This window comes from Lytechinus pictus, chromosome 5 (assembly GCF_037042905.1).
Source record: "Lytechinus pictus isolate F3 Inbred chromosome 5, Lp3.0, whole genome shotgun sequence".
NCBI lineage: Eukaryota > Metazoa > Echinodermata > Echinoidea > Temnopleuroida > Toxopneustidae > Lytechinus > Lytechinus pictus.
This window is the reverse complement of record NC_087249.1, coordinates 36,068,651-36,084,087: the sequence shown is the minus strand read 5'-3', so window position 1 is coordinate 36,084,087 and position 15,437 is coordinate 36,068,651. Positions and strand designations below refer to the sequence as shown.

Below are 15,437 nucleotides of genomic sequence, written 5' to 3'. Positions count from 1 at the left end.
TTAAATCTTATCCTTATATTAAAAAAAAGGAATAAAGAGAAAGAAAAAATTAAAAGACATAGAAAAGACAAAGAAAGGAAGAAGAAATAAATATTTGAATTTCACTTTATTCAATTACTTTACGTTAATAATATGATATATATGATGGCGAAAATAGTCAAATTGACTGGTTGCCAAGTAAAAAGTAAGAACCCCCCCCCCCCCTCCCCCGTACGCGCGTTTCCGTTTTACACCCTGGCGAAGGCAATCTCTGCAAAAATAGCTACAAAGCGACTAGTGAAGAGTCTACATTCGTCGCTGGTTAGATATGAGCGTCAGATACTGGCGAGTCTCCCCACACCACCGCATGCAATCTACAGCCACTGTTCATACACGGCCCTTCATGTATACAGAGAGCAGTCATATGAATTAAATCCGAACATGTTTTGCAGTAGCGTTTGGATACACATGGAGGTGAAAAACCTAGAATTTGGGCAATAGCCACAATTAATTCAGTAAGCGGTAATAACAATGATAAGAAAAGACAATAGTACAAAACGAAGGAGAATCTACATCATGTAGAAGTCCAGTTGTTTCCCACTTATAATTGTTTCAAAATGATTCTAAACCGAATTAAAACAGCTAAGTCCTACTACCACCGATACTACTACTGCTACTAGCTACTACTACTGCTACAACTACTACTAGTACTACTACTACTACTATTACTTACTAATAATAATAATAATACATGTAATAATGATACTAGTGATGATGATAAGAAGAAAAAGAAGAAGACCGGAGAAGAACAAACATATCCTACATGTATCACAAAACTTTACAAGACGAAATAAATATTGCAAATAATTATTAAAGGTAACATTTGATCACACTTACTGAAAATTACATAACATAAGACTAATATTCCAAAATATTGTTTAATACATTTACATACTTGGAGAAGAAAAAAAGTAATAATAAAAATGAATTATACGCATCCATTCGTTACTCTATAAATCAACTTGTTCCCATTTCTGGAGATGTATTGCCAAAGTATTCCTCTCTTGTGCAATCTTATATTCCTCTTCCCTATATTTTCTACAATGTTTTATTATGATTCCAACAGGTGGCAAAACAGCTTCCTGCTTTGCAGAATAAATCTCTTTTTTAACTATTAAAATTACTGTATTCAAACATTTTATCCTATTTGAACTTCAATCAATCCCTAACAAAGTGTATTCCATGGAGAGATTCTCCAATTCTTTTAACCTTAATTTATGTCCAATATTTTTCCAAAGCGCTTGAACATTCGGGCAACTTTTAAATAAGTGATCAAGAGTTTCAAATTCTTGGTAACAAAACGAACATTTTATGTTATAGATGAAATATAACCTATTGTATAAAGTTTATCATTTGTGTAAATAACCCCGTGCAGCTGTTTAAACTGAAATTCCCTAAGTTTACAATGCACGGTAGAAAAACGCGGTCTCATTAAAAAATGCCGAATTTGTTTTACTGTTAAACCTGAGAAAATGCGATTTGATTTTATGCATGTCATCCGTCTTTTTTAAACCGTTAATAAAATATCTATATAATTGCTTTGAACAGATCTACATTTCTTCCCAATAGTTCTAAAGAGATATGGACGTCATGGGGCTGATTACTGATTAATGGATTAAGCCTGAATGAACGTTTCCACCTAATTGGCAGAGCATCATAATACCATATATTTTAAAAATATCATTAGAGTCCAAACCGCGGTTTGAAAAGTAAGATACTGAATAAGTTAAAATATGTTATGAGTATAAAGAGTCTTATATCAAATAGCATTTTGCTATCAATACATACATGTTTGTTATTAAATATTATAGTGTTTGAAACACAATCATTCTCCTTTGTCCTACATTATTCTATTCCTTGCCAAACTCTTAACATTTCAACATAGAATGTTGGTAACTTTGCTTTGATCTTGGCGGTATTATAATTACATTGAAAAATGAACACACCACCAATTGATTTACATAAACTATTGAACAGCGTTTTCCATTCATCTGATTGTTACAATATATTAATCTATTCATCCACATTACACGTTGTACTTTAATAAAAACTTCAAAATTTGTTACTCGTAAACCTCCATTTTCATAGTTTTGATACATTGTGTTTCTTTTTATTTTATCTTGTCCATTCCAAATAAATTCGAATGTGATTCTTTCTATTTCCACATAAACCCACTTCGGGACCACAATCAAAGATGAGACATAAATCAGCTTTGAAAGTGCATAAGTTTTTAGAAGATGAATTTTCCCTAATATGGTCAAATCTCTTTGCTTCCACAAACTCAATAACTTTTTTATTTTGCTTAATATTTATTTGTAGTTCATTTCTTCTTTGACCTTCACATCCATGGTAAAATATGTTCCCAAAATCTTCACTTCTTTAACCATATTCCATCCTTTTGGGACAGAGTCCTGGTTTGTACTGATTCCTAATCTCATTAAATTAATTTTATCCTTGTTTAATATGAGACCACTTAATTTACCAAAAACATCAAAAAGTAATTCAAGTCTTTCTAAGGACCGTTCATCTCGTACAAAAATCGATACATCATCAGCATACAGCACTTGTTTAACTTCATTCTGAGCCAATAAAACACCCCTAACCCCTGTATCATTTATAACATAAAAATGTAAGGCGAGAGGGGATCTCCCTGTCTTACCTCTGTATATCAAAATAACAGTTGTGAAGCCACCATTCACAACACAACTACATGCTCCACTATCAAAGTTTTGATCCACTGTCTAAAAGATACACAAAATCCAAACATTTCTAATACATTTTGTATAAACTCATGCGATACAGGGTCAAATGCTTTTTCAAAATCCACCGCTAATAGATAGCCTTTTATATTGTTATTCAAAGCCTGAAACAAAATATCATCAATAAGACGAACTGCTTCGCCTATATTTCGATTATTAATGTATCCATAAACCTGGTCAACCTGTATAATTTCGGGGTGAATCTCTTTAATTCTTTTGGCAAGAACTTAAGTGAGAATCTTAAATAGGGCTATAGTTTTTAATGTATAGAGGGTTTTTACCTAATTATTCAATTAGAGTGATTACTCCTTGTTTCTGTGATGCAGACAATTCACCTTTTTCAAAAGCTTCATTTAAACAATCAACCAATAGGTCATCAATTACACATCAAAAAGTGGAGTAGAATTCTGTGGTTAAACCATCATTTGGGGCTTTATTAAGTTGCATGCTTTTCAAAGCCTCAAAACATTCACTTTTGCTTAATTTACCTTCACATCTATTTTTATTGTCTTCTGATAATTTAGTAATACCTTGGAGGAAAGGGAATTTTTTCAGTAAATTTTCAACATCATTGCAAACTCCCTTACAAGAATATAAGGAACTGTAGAATAATTTGATGATTTTTAGAATTTCACCTTCACGGTCGCTATGTATCTGATTATCTTCACCTATTAATATATGAATCTCAGATTTACGTTTGTTTGATAACACAAGTTGTTAAAAAAATACAGAATTCTTTTCCCCCTTTTCACTCCAGGCCGCGCGTGACCTTACTTTGAGACCATCAAGGCCAAAGTCAAATAACTTCTTAAGGAGTTCTCTTCTTCCTCCAAATTTTTCCGCAAAACATCAGAGTTATTCACAGCAATTTGCTGTTCTAAGTATTTCACTTCAGACTCTAAAATCAGCTTTTGCTTATTTCTTTCTCGTGCATTTTCTTTAGAATATTTTCGAGTATACTCTCTAATCTTTTATTTAATAAAACCCCAAAGCAATGAGTAATTAGAAAATACATTTCTGTATTGCTTTTTCCAACTAAGAATATCATTTTTCATAGCAGAAACATATTATTTATCATAACATAGACTGTTATTGAATTTCCAGTATGAAGGACCTCGCTTCACTTCTTTTTTCCACTACTACAGGTAAGCAAAATTCCAGAATGGTCTGGAGTTATAGACGGTAAAATATCACATTCCAACACCAATGTTTCAACTTCTTTTGATATTATCCAATAATCTAGCCTACTTTGAATAGGTGGTGTCTTCTGTCTGAAAGTAAACTGTTAATTGTTTTCCAATCCTGGATATCTTTTCCTCCAAATATCTATTAATTGAAATTTGTCCATGAACTCCAAAAATTCTGTATTAAATCTAGATTTCACCTGTATGGTTGACCCCATATGATCTAATTCATCATCTAATATCATGTTGAAATCACCACCTAATATAATAACATGACTGAGAGAAAACATTTTATTTATGATATTGATTTTTTTCAGGAAATCTATTTGCTCATTTGCCTTGTTCCTAGTTGGAAAATAAACATTTCTTAATACCATTCTAATTCCATCTAATTCACAGTCGAATATAATATATCTACCATCGTTATCCCTTTCCATCTTTACAATAGTATTAAGCTCAGCTGCATTATTTGCACATGTTCTGTAGATATCTTCGGTGCAGACTTTTGCATCGCGCGCCCAGCTGATAATGTAAACAAACTTAGACTCTTTACTAGTCGCTTTGTAGCTATTTTTGCGGAGATTGCCTTCGCCAGGGTGTAAAACGGAAACGCGCCCCCCGTACATGCAAACGCACGGATTATTGCGGCTAACTAGTAATTTGCAGTACGCGTACACGTGTTTCCGGTTCCACCATTTGAAAAATAATTTTCGTAACTGCTCAGCTGAACGTGAAGCTTGATGAAGAAGGCCGTCAATAATTCAACAAAAACTAACAGAATATGGATCAGATTCGGACAACGACTTCTAAGACATTCACACAACAGGCTAAACAGTAAGTTAGATCCATTTTTTCGTAGTTTGGCGCGGCATGCACTTAAATTTCTTCGACTTTTTAATCATCTATACCGTACAGCCACGTCACTGCACTGGCGTTGTTCCCGATCCCGCTGATCGCCTAACGGGCGTGCGATGTGCGCGGCCGGGGACGGCCAACGGCTGGCTAGTATTGATGGCGGCGGTGAGGATGTTTGTATTGTAGCCAGGTCAGGGGCCCGTTTTTCAACACCGTCGTAAGTCTAACTTCTTGACTAAATCAAAGATAGTAAGCTACTTGTCCGCTAACCGTTTCACGAAGCCCTCCTTGCCAAGAAAGGCAAGATCGGGGGCGCTAGTGCAGTTTCGCACCCGCCGATTACAGTGCTAGCATACCTCATCACCAATACTTGGTCCCAAATCATGTCATGACTAGCCTGGAGGCGTCTGGGAGTAAAATTATTTCTACTATACGTAGGCTTACTCCCCATGACGCCTGGCACGGCAAGGCATTGGGCCACATGAAGGAGAGTTTTTGGAGAAAACAATGTTGGTCCAAAATATTTGATTTATTTAACTTGCTTATCACACAATTTTGTAAATGGAAAAGAAGTTCATTTCCCCCCATTAGGCACTTATTAAGGGTTTTTTTACACGAAAAATAATACAAATATTAAGAAAAATCATGTAAGAAGATGAGCAGATACTTACTGATGATCTTGTCACCATATGTCCTTCTTTGTTCGTAGCCTAGTTACAAGACGCGTATAAGAGAGGGCGACGATATCATGACCCTTACAAAAAATTCCTGTAGTACTCTGTGATATGTACTGCAGGAAGTATCGCAGGAAAGTACTGCAGGAATTACGTGCACGTAATTTGGGACGGTACTACAGAAATGTACAACAGGAGTACAACAGGTCCGTGTCCTGTGATACTTCCTGTGGTAATAACCGCATAAGTATGGCAGGAAGTATGACAGGACACGATCACCACAACCGCTACAACCGCTACAACCACTACCACACTACTATTAGTACTACAGGACAGTATCACAGGATAGTATCACATGATAGTATGACAGGACAGTATGACAGGATAGTATGACAGGACAGTATGACAGGACAGTACTACAGGAATACCGCAGACCAGTATCACAGGGAAGTACTACAGAACAGTATCGCAGGACAGTACTACAGGAGTACCGCAGGCTTCTGGTACTGTGTCCTGTAGTACTGTCCTGTGATACTGGTCTGGTATTCCTGTAGTACTGTCCTGTGATACTGGTCTGGTATTCCTGTAGTACTGTCCTGTGATACTGGTCTGGTATTCCTGTAGTACTGTCCTGTGATACTGGTCTGGTATTCCTGTAGTACTGTCCTGTGATACTGGTCTGGTATTCCTGTAGTACTGTCCTGTGATACTATCCTGTGGTGATAAATAGTATCACAGGACAGTATGACAGGACAGTACTTTAGGAATTCCGCAGACCAGTATCACAGGAAAGTACTACAGAACAGTACTACAGGACAGTACTGCAGGAATACCAAGAGACCTTACCGCAGGACAATTCCTGCAGTACTGTCCTGTGGTATTCCTGTGATACTGATCTTTGATATCTTCTGTGGCATTATTGGTCTCATCCTGCAGCCTTCTTGTGATACTTTACTGTGGTAATCCTGCAGGGGTATTCTTGTTGATTTCCTGTGACAATCCTATGGTATTGTCCTGTAGTAGTCTGTGCGATTTTCTCACGACACCGTCCTGCACTGGTTTGTTAGGCGTAGTAGTTTGTAAGAATTTCCTGTGATCCAGCACAACAACTTTGACATCTTGACTAATGAAAAGAGGCGTGAAAAAACCCACAAATTTGCAAAGACGTTAAAAGCATATTCACATACCTTTATTATGTATGAGCTGTACTATGCACAGTATAGAACATCTTTGATATCATAAATGACTGCTAGAATAATGCAGTAACATTTCATCTTTAGGATAAGACATGTACAAAGATTTATATCCATGAACATTGAGATGCCACATGAACTACTTTCACTATTCATACATTGCTGCCATTTTGAGATCACATAAAGAAAGCTAGATTCGACCCAGAATCCTTCCCTCTAACACAACAATAAGCGATTATTATTAATACCTTGGTCACATTCCTTGACCGGTTGCCTTATGGCGAGACAAAATCAGCAGTTTTAGGTATTCCTGTACAAACCACCCACGTGTAGCTGGTAGTAGCTGGTACAAGGATGATTAAGACTGTTAATTTTGACTCGACGTAAGGCCACGAGCCGGCGAATGTAACCAAGGCTTAACCAGTATTATGGTTGCAAAAAAAACTGTAATAGCTGAGCAATTGCATTTTCCCCTTCTTGTCAACACCCGATTGGCTTAATACTAAAAGCAGAACATCCTTTACTCAACCATGTTATGAAACAATGGATAACCACTTCTGCATGTACAGATAATGCATGGTGCACATACAGTAAGGGATGAAATTATGATGTGTTGATCACCAGTATAAACTTAAAGTACATGAACGTAATCATAATCACTTCATTTTGCTCAGAATTCACTTAAGTCCATAAATACTGAAAGATATTTTTGAATGAATTTCACATGATTTAGAACGTTCACCATAGGTTAGAAAAAATATTTACATAAGATTACTTTGCCAAAACGTAGATCAAATCTATTGAGACATTAACCTTTTTGACATTGAATAGGCATATCATTTTACACAGTCTTCTTGTCTAAGAATTGCTCCAACTACGTATTGAAGGGTTATATATGAATGTAAGCATGAGCCCATCATAAACACGAAATTGCGGCATGTAATTTGATTTGCTACATGTCATAATTGATAACTAAATGACGTTCAATACTTGATGTTGCTACATAAAATAATTAAGGTCATGTGGCAATGTGAATTCATACCTACTCGAGTCATTTAGTAATTTCAATTAGTATATGACCTAATTAATTATGACATATAGCTCAAAATTGACTTGAATAATTATGACCAATTTGATTGACCTCAATTATTTGAAGTAGCAACATCAATTATTTAACATAAGCACTCTCAATCGAGGTGGAGTAACTCTTCTTTAGGTCATGTTACTATTCGAATTGGAACATGTCATTGTTTAGGTCATGCAGCAATTCAAATTACTTGCTCAAGTAAACAATTACAATTGTAATATCACGCAAAATGAATTAGCTGTACATGACATAATTCTGTTCTTTGATGGGCTTATGCTTCCATATATTAAGTAAATGGCTTTAATTCTTAATGATTATCCAAAAATTCATATACATAAAATAAACCAATATGAAGAGCATCATATCCAAAGTGATCACCAGTTCACCCAATGTTACAGTACAAAAATAAAAAGCTGATTTTCTTATGTACTTTCACACATGTTATACATGTGCACTGTATGTCACTTGACCCTGGCAGACAATAGAATTGACAAGCAGTGAGTCCTACAATACATGTACATGTAGCTGCCTGGTTTGCATACTTTAATGTTATATGAATTTCAATCATGGCCATGTGCTGTTTATACACTAACTGGAGGGATCTTGTCATAATGTTATGTCAATTAAAAACTGAATAAAATCCCAATTATCCTGAATAGCTAGACTAGCCCCCTTGCAATGGACATTGTAATCTTGTTTTCTTTTACCTTTCATTATTTTTGAAAATTTTCATACAACTAGGGCTGGGACTAAAACCCGGGTACCCGAGTAGAAAAATCAATACCCGATACCCGAAAATTGCTCACCAGTATAATGTACATGTATTTGATTTGTATTGCGTAGTGTAAGACATGATTGTAACTCATTACAAAAGTACACAAGCCTCATTTTGAATTTCACCAATTACCCTCTAAATATCCATAAATATACAAGTTTTCAAGTGATGATGATGTGACCGAGATCGTTCAATCATCGCCATGTTTCTTTTGCAGCGCAGTGACGTCATCCAGCCACTGCGACGCAAACCAATTTATGAATGAAAATATAGTAAGCATGCGCATTGCAAGCCTCAGCCCCACGCAGTATTACGTCAAAACAAGTCTGCAATACTCTGTCACCTCATACCAAAATCGACCTACGAAGCACCAGCCAATCACGTTCTTGTTACCATTTTTAGTTCATCATAAACCGAAAATGGGAACACAATCGTGATTGGCTGGCGCATTTGACGCTCCGAAACCCGGAAATCAATTGACTTTGTTCACGTAGCGATACAAACTCACGAACACGATGTAATATCGATGCTACTTCGTAAGATTTTGACGGAAAAGCAAGAATAAAAATTTGCTTACCTGTGCAGTATCGGTGAGAAAACCTTTTATAATTCATATGATATATAGGAAAGTGGAATTCTAGGTCGATTTTGGTACGAGGTGACAGAGTATTGAAACTTGTTTCGATGGAATACTGCGTGGGGCACAGGAGGCTTGCAATGCGCATGCTTACTATATTTTCATTCATAAATTGGCTTGCATCGCATTGGCTTGATGACGTCACCTATGGGGTGTTTCCACCAGTCATATTTCAAGTGACATGATTTTCAGGTACCCACCCGAAAATTACCACGGGTACCCGAAGAGAAAAAACCCGAAAGTCCCAGGCCTACATACAACTCTTTGTTTTTTTTTATACTTTATCAAAGCTTTTATGATTATAAATGTAATTAAATAATTTGACTTGATAAATGTATATTACTGGTATACTAATTGTGAATTTTTAGCAAGAAACAGTATTTGTGTTGGATTAATACATAAAAATGTTGCGAAATTTCGGAACAGCGTACCCAGGCATCACAAATTTGGTCTCAAAAGATGTGCAAGACTTGAAAGTAAAAAGGCAGCTAACAGCCTCCCAGTTATTAACCCTTAGTTAAATTGGACCAATTTGACCCCCCCCCCCTTCCAAAAATTTTGCGACCATGCTGTCGCACAATTTTTTTAAAACATGCCTCTTTCTAGTCTTGTGCATCTTTTGAGACCAATCTTGTGTCACCCGGTACGTGGTTCTGTAATAACGTGACATTATGTAAGTACATGTCATACCAAAAATTGCTCAAAAACGTGATTTTGTGTACAAAGTCAATGCAATAGAGGAAAAAGTATGATTTTGTATTCTAATTACGCATAAATTAGTATTATCACTTACTAACAATTTGCGTGAAATAATTTACAATTTAATTTTGTAAATTATGCCCTAGACAACCCATGTGCCAATGTTAGACGCGATTGTGCGGTCAAGATCTCAAGGAAGGGGGGGGGGGCCTGGAAACCCCCCCTCCCCCCTTCCCCGGCCATATCAACTCCCAAAATACCCTGGCTTTAGTTGACTTTCTGGCTCCTCTTGAGTAGTCACCATTCATTGGACAGCTTGTTTTTATCCAAGTCTGTATAGCACGAGGCAGCTTAATCTGTAGAAAAAAAAACACATACCATTACGATAACATGAACAACATAAAAATACAAGAAATAAGGTGTTTTGCCCCCATCTAGATCTCTTTTCACAAGTACATATCTATCGGATAATGAGGTCCTTGCGGCTATCTCTCTTAGCATATTCTTGCTTATAAAAGCAAACTAAGCCGAAGAGTGACAAACAATTTATAATGCAAACAAATTGTCATAAGCACATATTGAAACTCTTTAATAAAACAATGAAGAATAACTCTACATCTTCTAACAAGGATTACACTGTATGCCACTGCATGAATACAATCTGCTTAATTTTGTAATTATAATATCTACTGAAGTGAATGCCTATATAATCACCTTTTATGAACTCCAACCGTGTCTTGTACAAGAACATGGCCTTTTCTGTGTACACCTGTAGTATCTTTCCCACATAATGCTGGACTTGCTGCTCGATCATCCAGAGATCCCTCTTTGAATCTTTAATGAAATGAAATGAATTTGAGTGACATAGTAAAATTTTATTTGCAGGTTAATACAAATACATGATGTAATAAAAATACATGATAAAACTTCTTCATTTCCATATTTCAGTGTTACAATTCAGGTGCAAAGAGTCATATTCTTTAATAATATTCAACATAAAATCAATGAAAACTAGTGCTGTTGTCGATAGGCCTCATATCGACATTGATGTCGACATACGAAGGATTTTCAAAATTCCGACATGTCGACATGCACGCACCCACATCGACATGTAAACATAAAATAAAAAGGGGTCTAGCCTACAATCACGAGTGTAAAGATTAGCTGAAAAGTTAGAAGCATTTATCCACAGTAATTGGCGCGATTAAAAGGTTTATTCAGCTTAGCAGCGCATTAAATGAAAAAAGAATATCTGCGAGCTGTGCGGCAGTAGAAATACGTCAGTGCAGGGCCGGCCTGCCCGATCGAGCCGCCCTCGATATCCCGTTATAGCGAGAGTAGCATTCACCGTACCCATCCACGGAAATATGTACCCATCGCGCGCTATTCACCGTGCTTGATAATACGTTGCTCCTCAATGCATTACTTTTCACATAAACGTGAGCAGCAGCGAACACGTGTTTTTGTCAAAGTTGTGACTGCCGCAATTGAGCGCTTACTTCATATCCCGAAGTCACAGAAAACTTCCCTTCATTCGTTTGGAGATCGTTGCACGGATCGCCGCGGAAGTGATACTGAAATTATCGGTCGATTTTCATTACTTTTCATTGTCAAATTGAGGAGCTTGCGTTTGCAGCAATGATCACTGTTGTAATTGGTGATTCTCAAATTGGCTACGAGTGTTATTGAGCAATGCTTTCGAAACCGGATCCTGGTACAAAAACTTGATTCTCCAGAAAAAAAATGTGGATTAAATCGGTGATTTTGGAAGCTCAATTCCCGAACTGAGCCTGTATTATATAGATCTAGTGTGGGGATATCACTCGTGTCAAGGTGAATATATTTGATTGAGAGTGTTGTTCCACGATCGAATGCGTTTTTTTTATGTTAGGGAGCCCAGGCTAAATTACGGTCCCTTTTTCATGTCGACATTGTCGATGTCGGGATTAATTTTTAAGCGACATGTCGACATGGATTTTTGTTCCCGACAACAGCACTAATGAAAACATTAAAAGTAGAGGAGCATTTTAACCTTACTCACAGTCTGTTATTGTCGCTAAAGTCTTTACAATAAGAAGATTGGGCACTTTGCCGACATCGCGTAATGCTTTGCATCGATTTACATGTATAATAGTCTTTGTGCCTAGTCTTTTCTATGTAGTGTCTTTAATATGTAGATAAAACATGCGTCCTTTAGCTAGTTAGACGAACAATTTTGGAAATTAAAGACGGATCCATATTTTATCAACCGGAAGAGAAATTAGTGCTTAAATGAAGTTATTTGAGGGATATTGATGATATTTAGGGTGAATTGACTTCACATCTTTTCGTAAGTTTGTCATGTTCATAGAAGGCCGGACTTGATTTTATAGAAACCTCTTTTAAATTTGTGGGATTGCCTACCTCGAGTGAAGTTTGTGCAGGCTCCACTCCACTTCACTATTGCTACACTACGCTCCACCTACCCAAACTTTGAGACCGTGAACTGGATCTGCCGATCTGATATTCCGAGTGACAAAAAGTGGGATCTTATGGGGGGGGGGGATATCAAATTCATGCAACATCACGCTCTTTAAAAAAATTAAAACTAATATTCTTCCTGCACACAAAGTTTCAGTTCTTCTCCATGCCTCTATCCGTCTCAAAATTGATGATTTAGAGCCAACATGAAGTTTCTCACACGTATCAATATTCAATACATCGCATGCGTGTGAGGTCGGTCGGGTCAGACCAGGCCCGGTATCTCGCGAATATTGCATCCGCATGCAATGTTTTGAAATCGGCAGCGAATTATGAATATGTGTGAGGAACTTCATGTTGGCTCTAAATCACCAATTTTGAGACTGATAAAAGCATGGAACTAAATGAAACTTTGTGTAAAGTAAGAATATTAGTTTTAATTCTTTTTAAAAATCAAGATGTTGCATGAATTTTATATTCCCCACCCCCATAAAATCCCACCTCTGTCACTCAGAATATCAGATCGAGTTCATGGTCTCGAAGTTCGCGTCTGTAACGTTGGCGAAGAACAATAGAAAACAAGATGGCGGCGTAAACATCGGGCAAGTCTCTTCCGTCTAATCATGATATTTTTCGCATTTTTTGGAATGAATTTCTTCTTCAAAAATAACGACGAGAGCGTAGAAATGTTGGAAATTAAGTTTTATCCCATGTACATGATTTAGGTCTAACGTTAGGCTAGATCTTTTAGAAGGAAAGTAGAAATCTCGGGGCCGGGGGTGAAAGTTTCAATTTTTGGCTTCCTCTGTGTGGGTATATGAGAAAGGATCCCTGGCTTCATATGAGAGTGACCTTACGAAGTTACGTTAGTAAATGATTTTCACTCTCTAGAACAGTAGAAGCCGCCTGGCTAAGGCCTATAGTACAGCCATTCCCGATCACGATATTTTGAAAAGTGGTGGATATATTGACTTCAAATGTGACTGAGAGACTTGTCATGACATTTGGGAACAAATATTGGTGATGAGGTATGCTGGTATTAATCGGCCGGTGCGAAACTGCATTAGCGCCCACCCCTGACCTGGCTACAATCATGACAATACAAACATCCTCACCGCCGCCATCAATATACTACTAACTTAGCCAGCCGTTGGCCGTCCCCGGCCGCGCACACCGCAGATCAGCCCCCACCCGATAAGCGATCGGGAACAACGGCAGTGCAGTGGCCGTACGGTAATGATTAAAAAGTCGAAGAAATTTAAGTGCATGCCGCGCCAAACTACGAAAAATTGATCTAACTTACTGTTTAGCCTGTTGTGTGAATGTCTTAAGAAGTCGTTGTCCGAATCTGATCCATATTCTGTTAGTTTTTGTTGAAATATTGACGGCCTTCTTCATCAAGCTTCGGGTTCAGCTGAGCAGTTACGAACGTTTTTTTTCAAATGGCGGAACCGGAAACACGTATACGGTACAGTCCGTGCGTTTGTACGGGGAGCTCGGAGGGGGGGGGGGGGGTCTTACTTTTTACTTGGCAACCAGACAATTTGACTATTTTCGCCATCATTTATATATCATATTATTAACGTAAAGGAATTGCATAAAGTAAAATTCAAATATTTATTTCTTCTTCCTTTCTTTTTCTTTTCTATGTCTTTTAATTTTTTTCTTTCTCTTTATTCTTTTTTTTAATATAAGGATAGGATTTAAAAACATGTCTCACAATTTTACTGAAAATATGTTATATAGGCCTACTAGTATGCAAGTAGGATGACAAAGAAAGCAATGAGGAAAATCACAGCTCCAATCCTATGTATTTTTAATTTTATTTCTTTTCAAAAACACACATTTTATCCTTTCTTGCGATCGAAGGAAAGATCCCTTTATAAGGTTCAAGTAGTAAAAGAAAATAATCTTAGATCAAGTGCCGGCAGGGTATTTTGATAAGGGGTGGAGGAGCAAGACAAGCAAATATAAAGATACCATTTTGAAGCGAAACATAAGAAAAGATAATAACTTTGCCAACGAGTAAAAAATAATATGATATCGGTTGTGACACTTTAAGGATGGAAAATAGTTTGAAAATATATAGATACAAACTTCATACAAATTAGAAAAAAAGAAGCAAAATAAACTGCCATCATATGTGAACAGAGATACAAGATTGTTCTTGCAATTAAAAAACATATTTACAAACTATATATAGCTTCGCATCATAAAAATAGATTGAAAATATCCAAATTTATTTGATTTAAAAAGAAATAGATATAAACCAGCCTGGCTAACATATTGCAAGGTGGCAAAGATATAAACCGGGGATATAAAGCAAAAAATAGGCCTTAAAATGGAAATTAAATATCCTATTTTTAGTTTATCCTATTCCACCTGTAAAAAATATTGTGAATAGGAGAACAAATATTGAAGTAATTTTATTTATAATAATATATTTGTAAGAAAATAGGTCCTTTTTACTAAAAAAAAATAAATAAAAAAATAGATGGGAAACTTGGAAAAATGTATTTTCTCGCAATAAAAACTTTAAGGGGCCAGAATCGCATTAAAACTTGGTTATGAAACGTGTAAAACAAAATCTTAGATAGCATTTTAACTGAGATTTATTTTTTAATCAACATTCAACGCTGAACTTTCTTATGTTAATTGTTTATCAATATTTTGTGAAAACAGATAGTGTGCACATCGTCATGAATATTCATTTGGTGGGCTGATGATGTGACATTCCCATTTTTCTTTTTTAATGTTAGATATGAAATTATGATTATCTATTTTTTCAATACATGTGTAAATAATGTGTCCCCATTGTAAAGTTGCTGCATTAAATAACTAATGCGGTTAATTAGTCGTCATTCCAATTGTTTAAGTTCTTGGTAGGAATATGTTGAATAAATCTAATTTCATATATTGTACAAAAGAACATGGGATATGACATCATCAGCCCACCTAATGAATATTCATGAGACATGCCTAAATAAAACTGTTTCATGGGAATATTGCAAATCCTTAAAATTCAACTTAACTTCGTTATTTGTCATCCGATTTTGAATAAATTTTAAGCATTTT

At 36.3% G+C, this 15,437-nt stretch overlaps 1 long non-coding RNA gene across 1 annotated transcript; it reads right to left on the bottom strand.

The window, feature by feature from the left end:
* Window positions 1-6,678: 6,678 nt before the first annotated feature.
* On the bottom strand, window positions 6,679-13,815 carry LOC135154291 (uncharacterized). The gene is made up of 3 exons (XR_010293745.1): window positions 13,666-13,815; window positions 10,617-10,736; window positions 6,679-10,258 (listed from the first exon to the last, which is right to left on the bottom strand). It is a non-coding gene; the product is annotated as an uncharacterized LOC135154291 (long non-coding RNA).
* Between the last annotated feature and the right edge of the window lie 1,622 nt (window positions 13,816-15,437).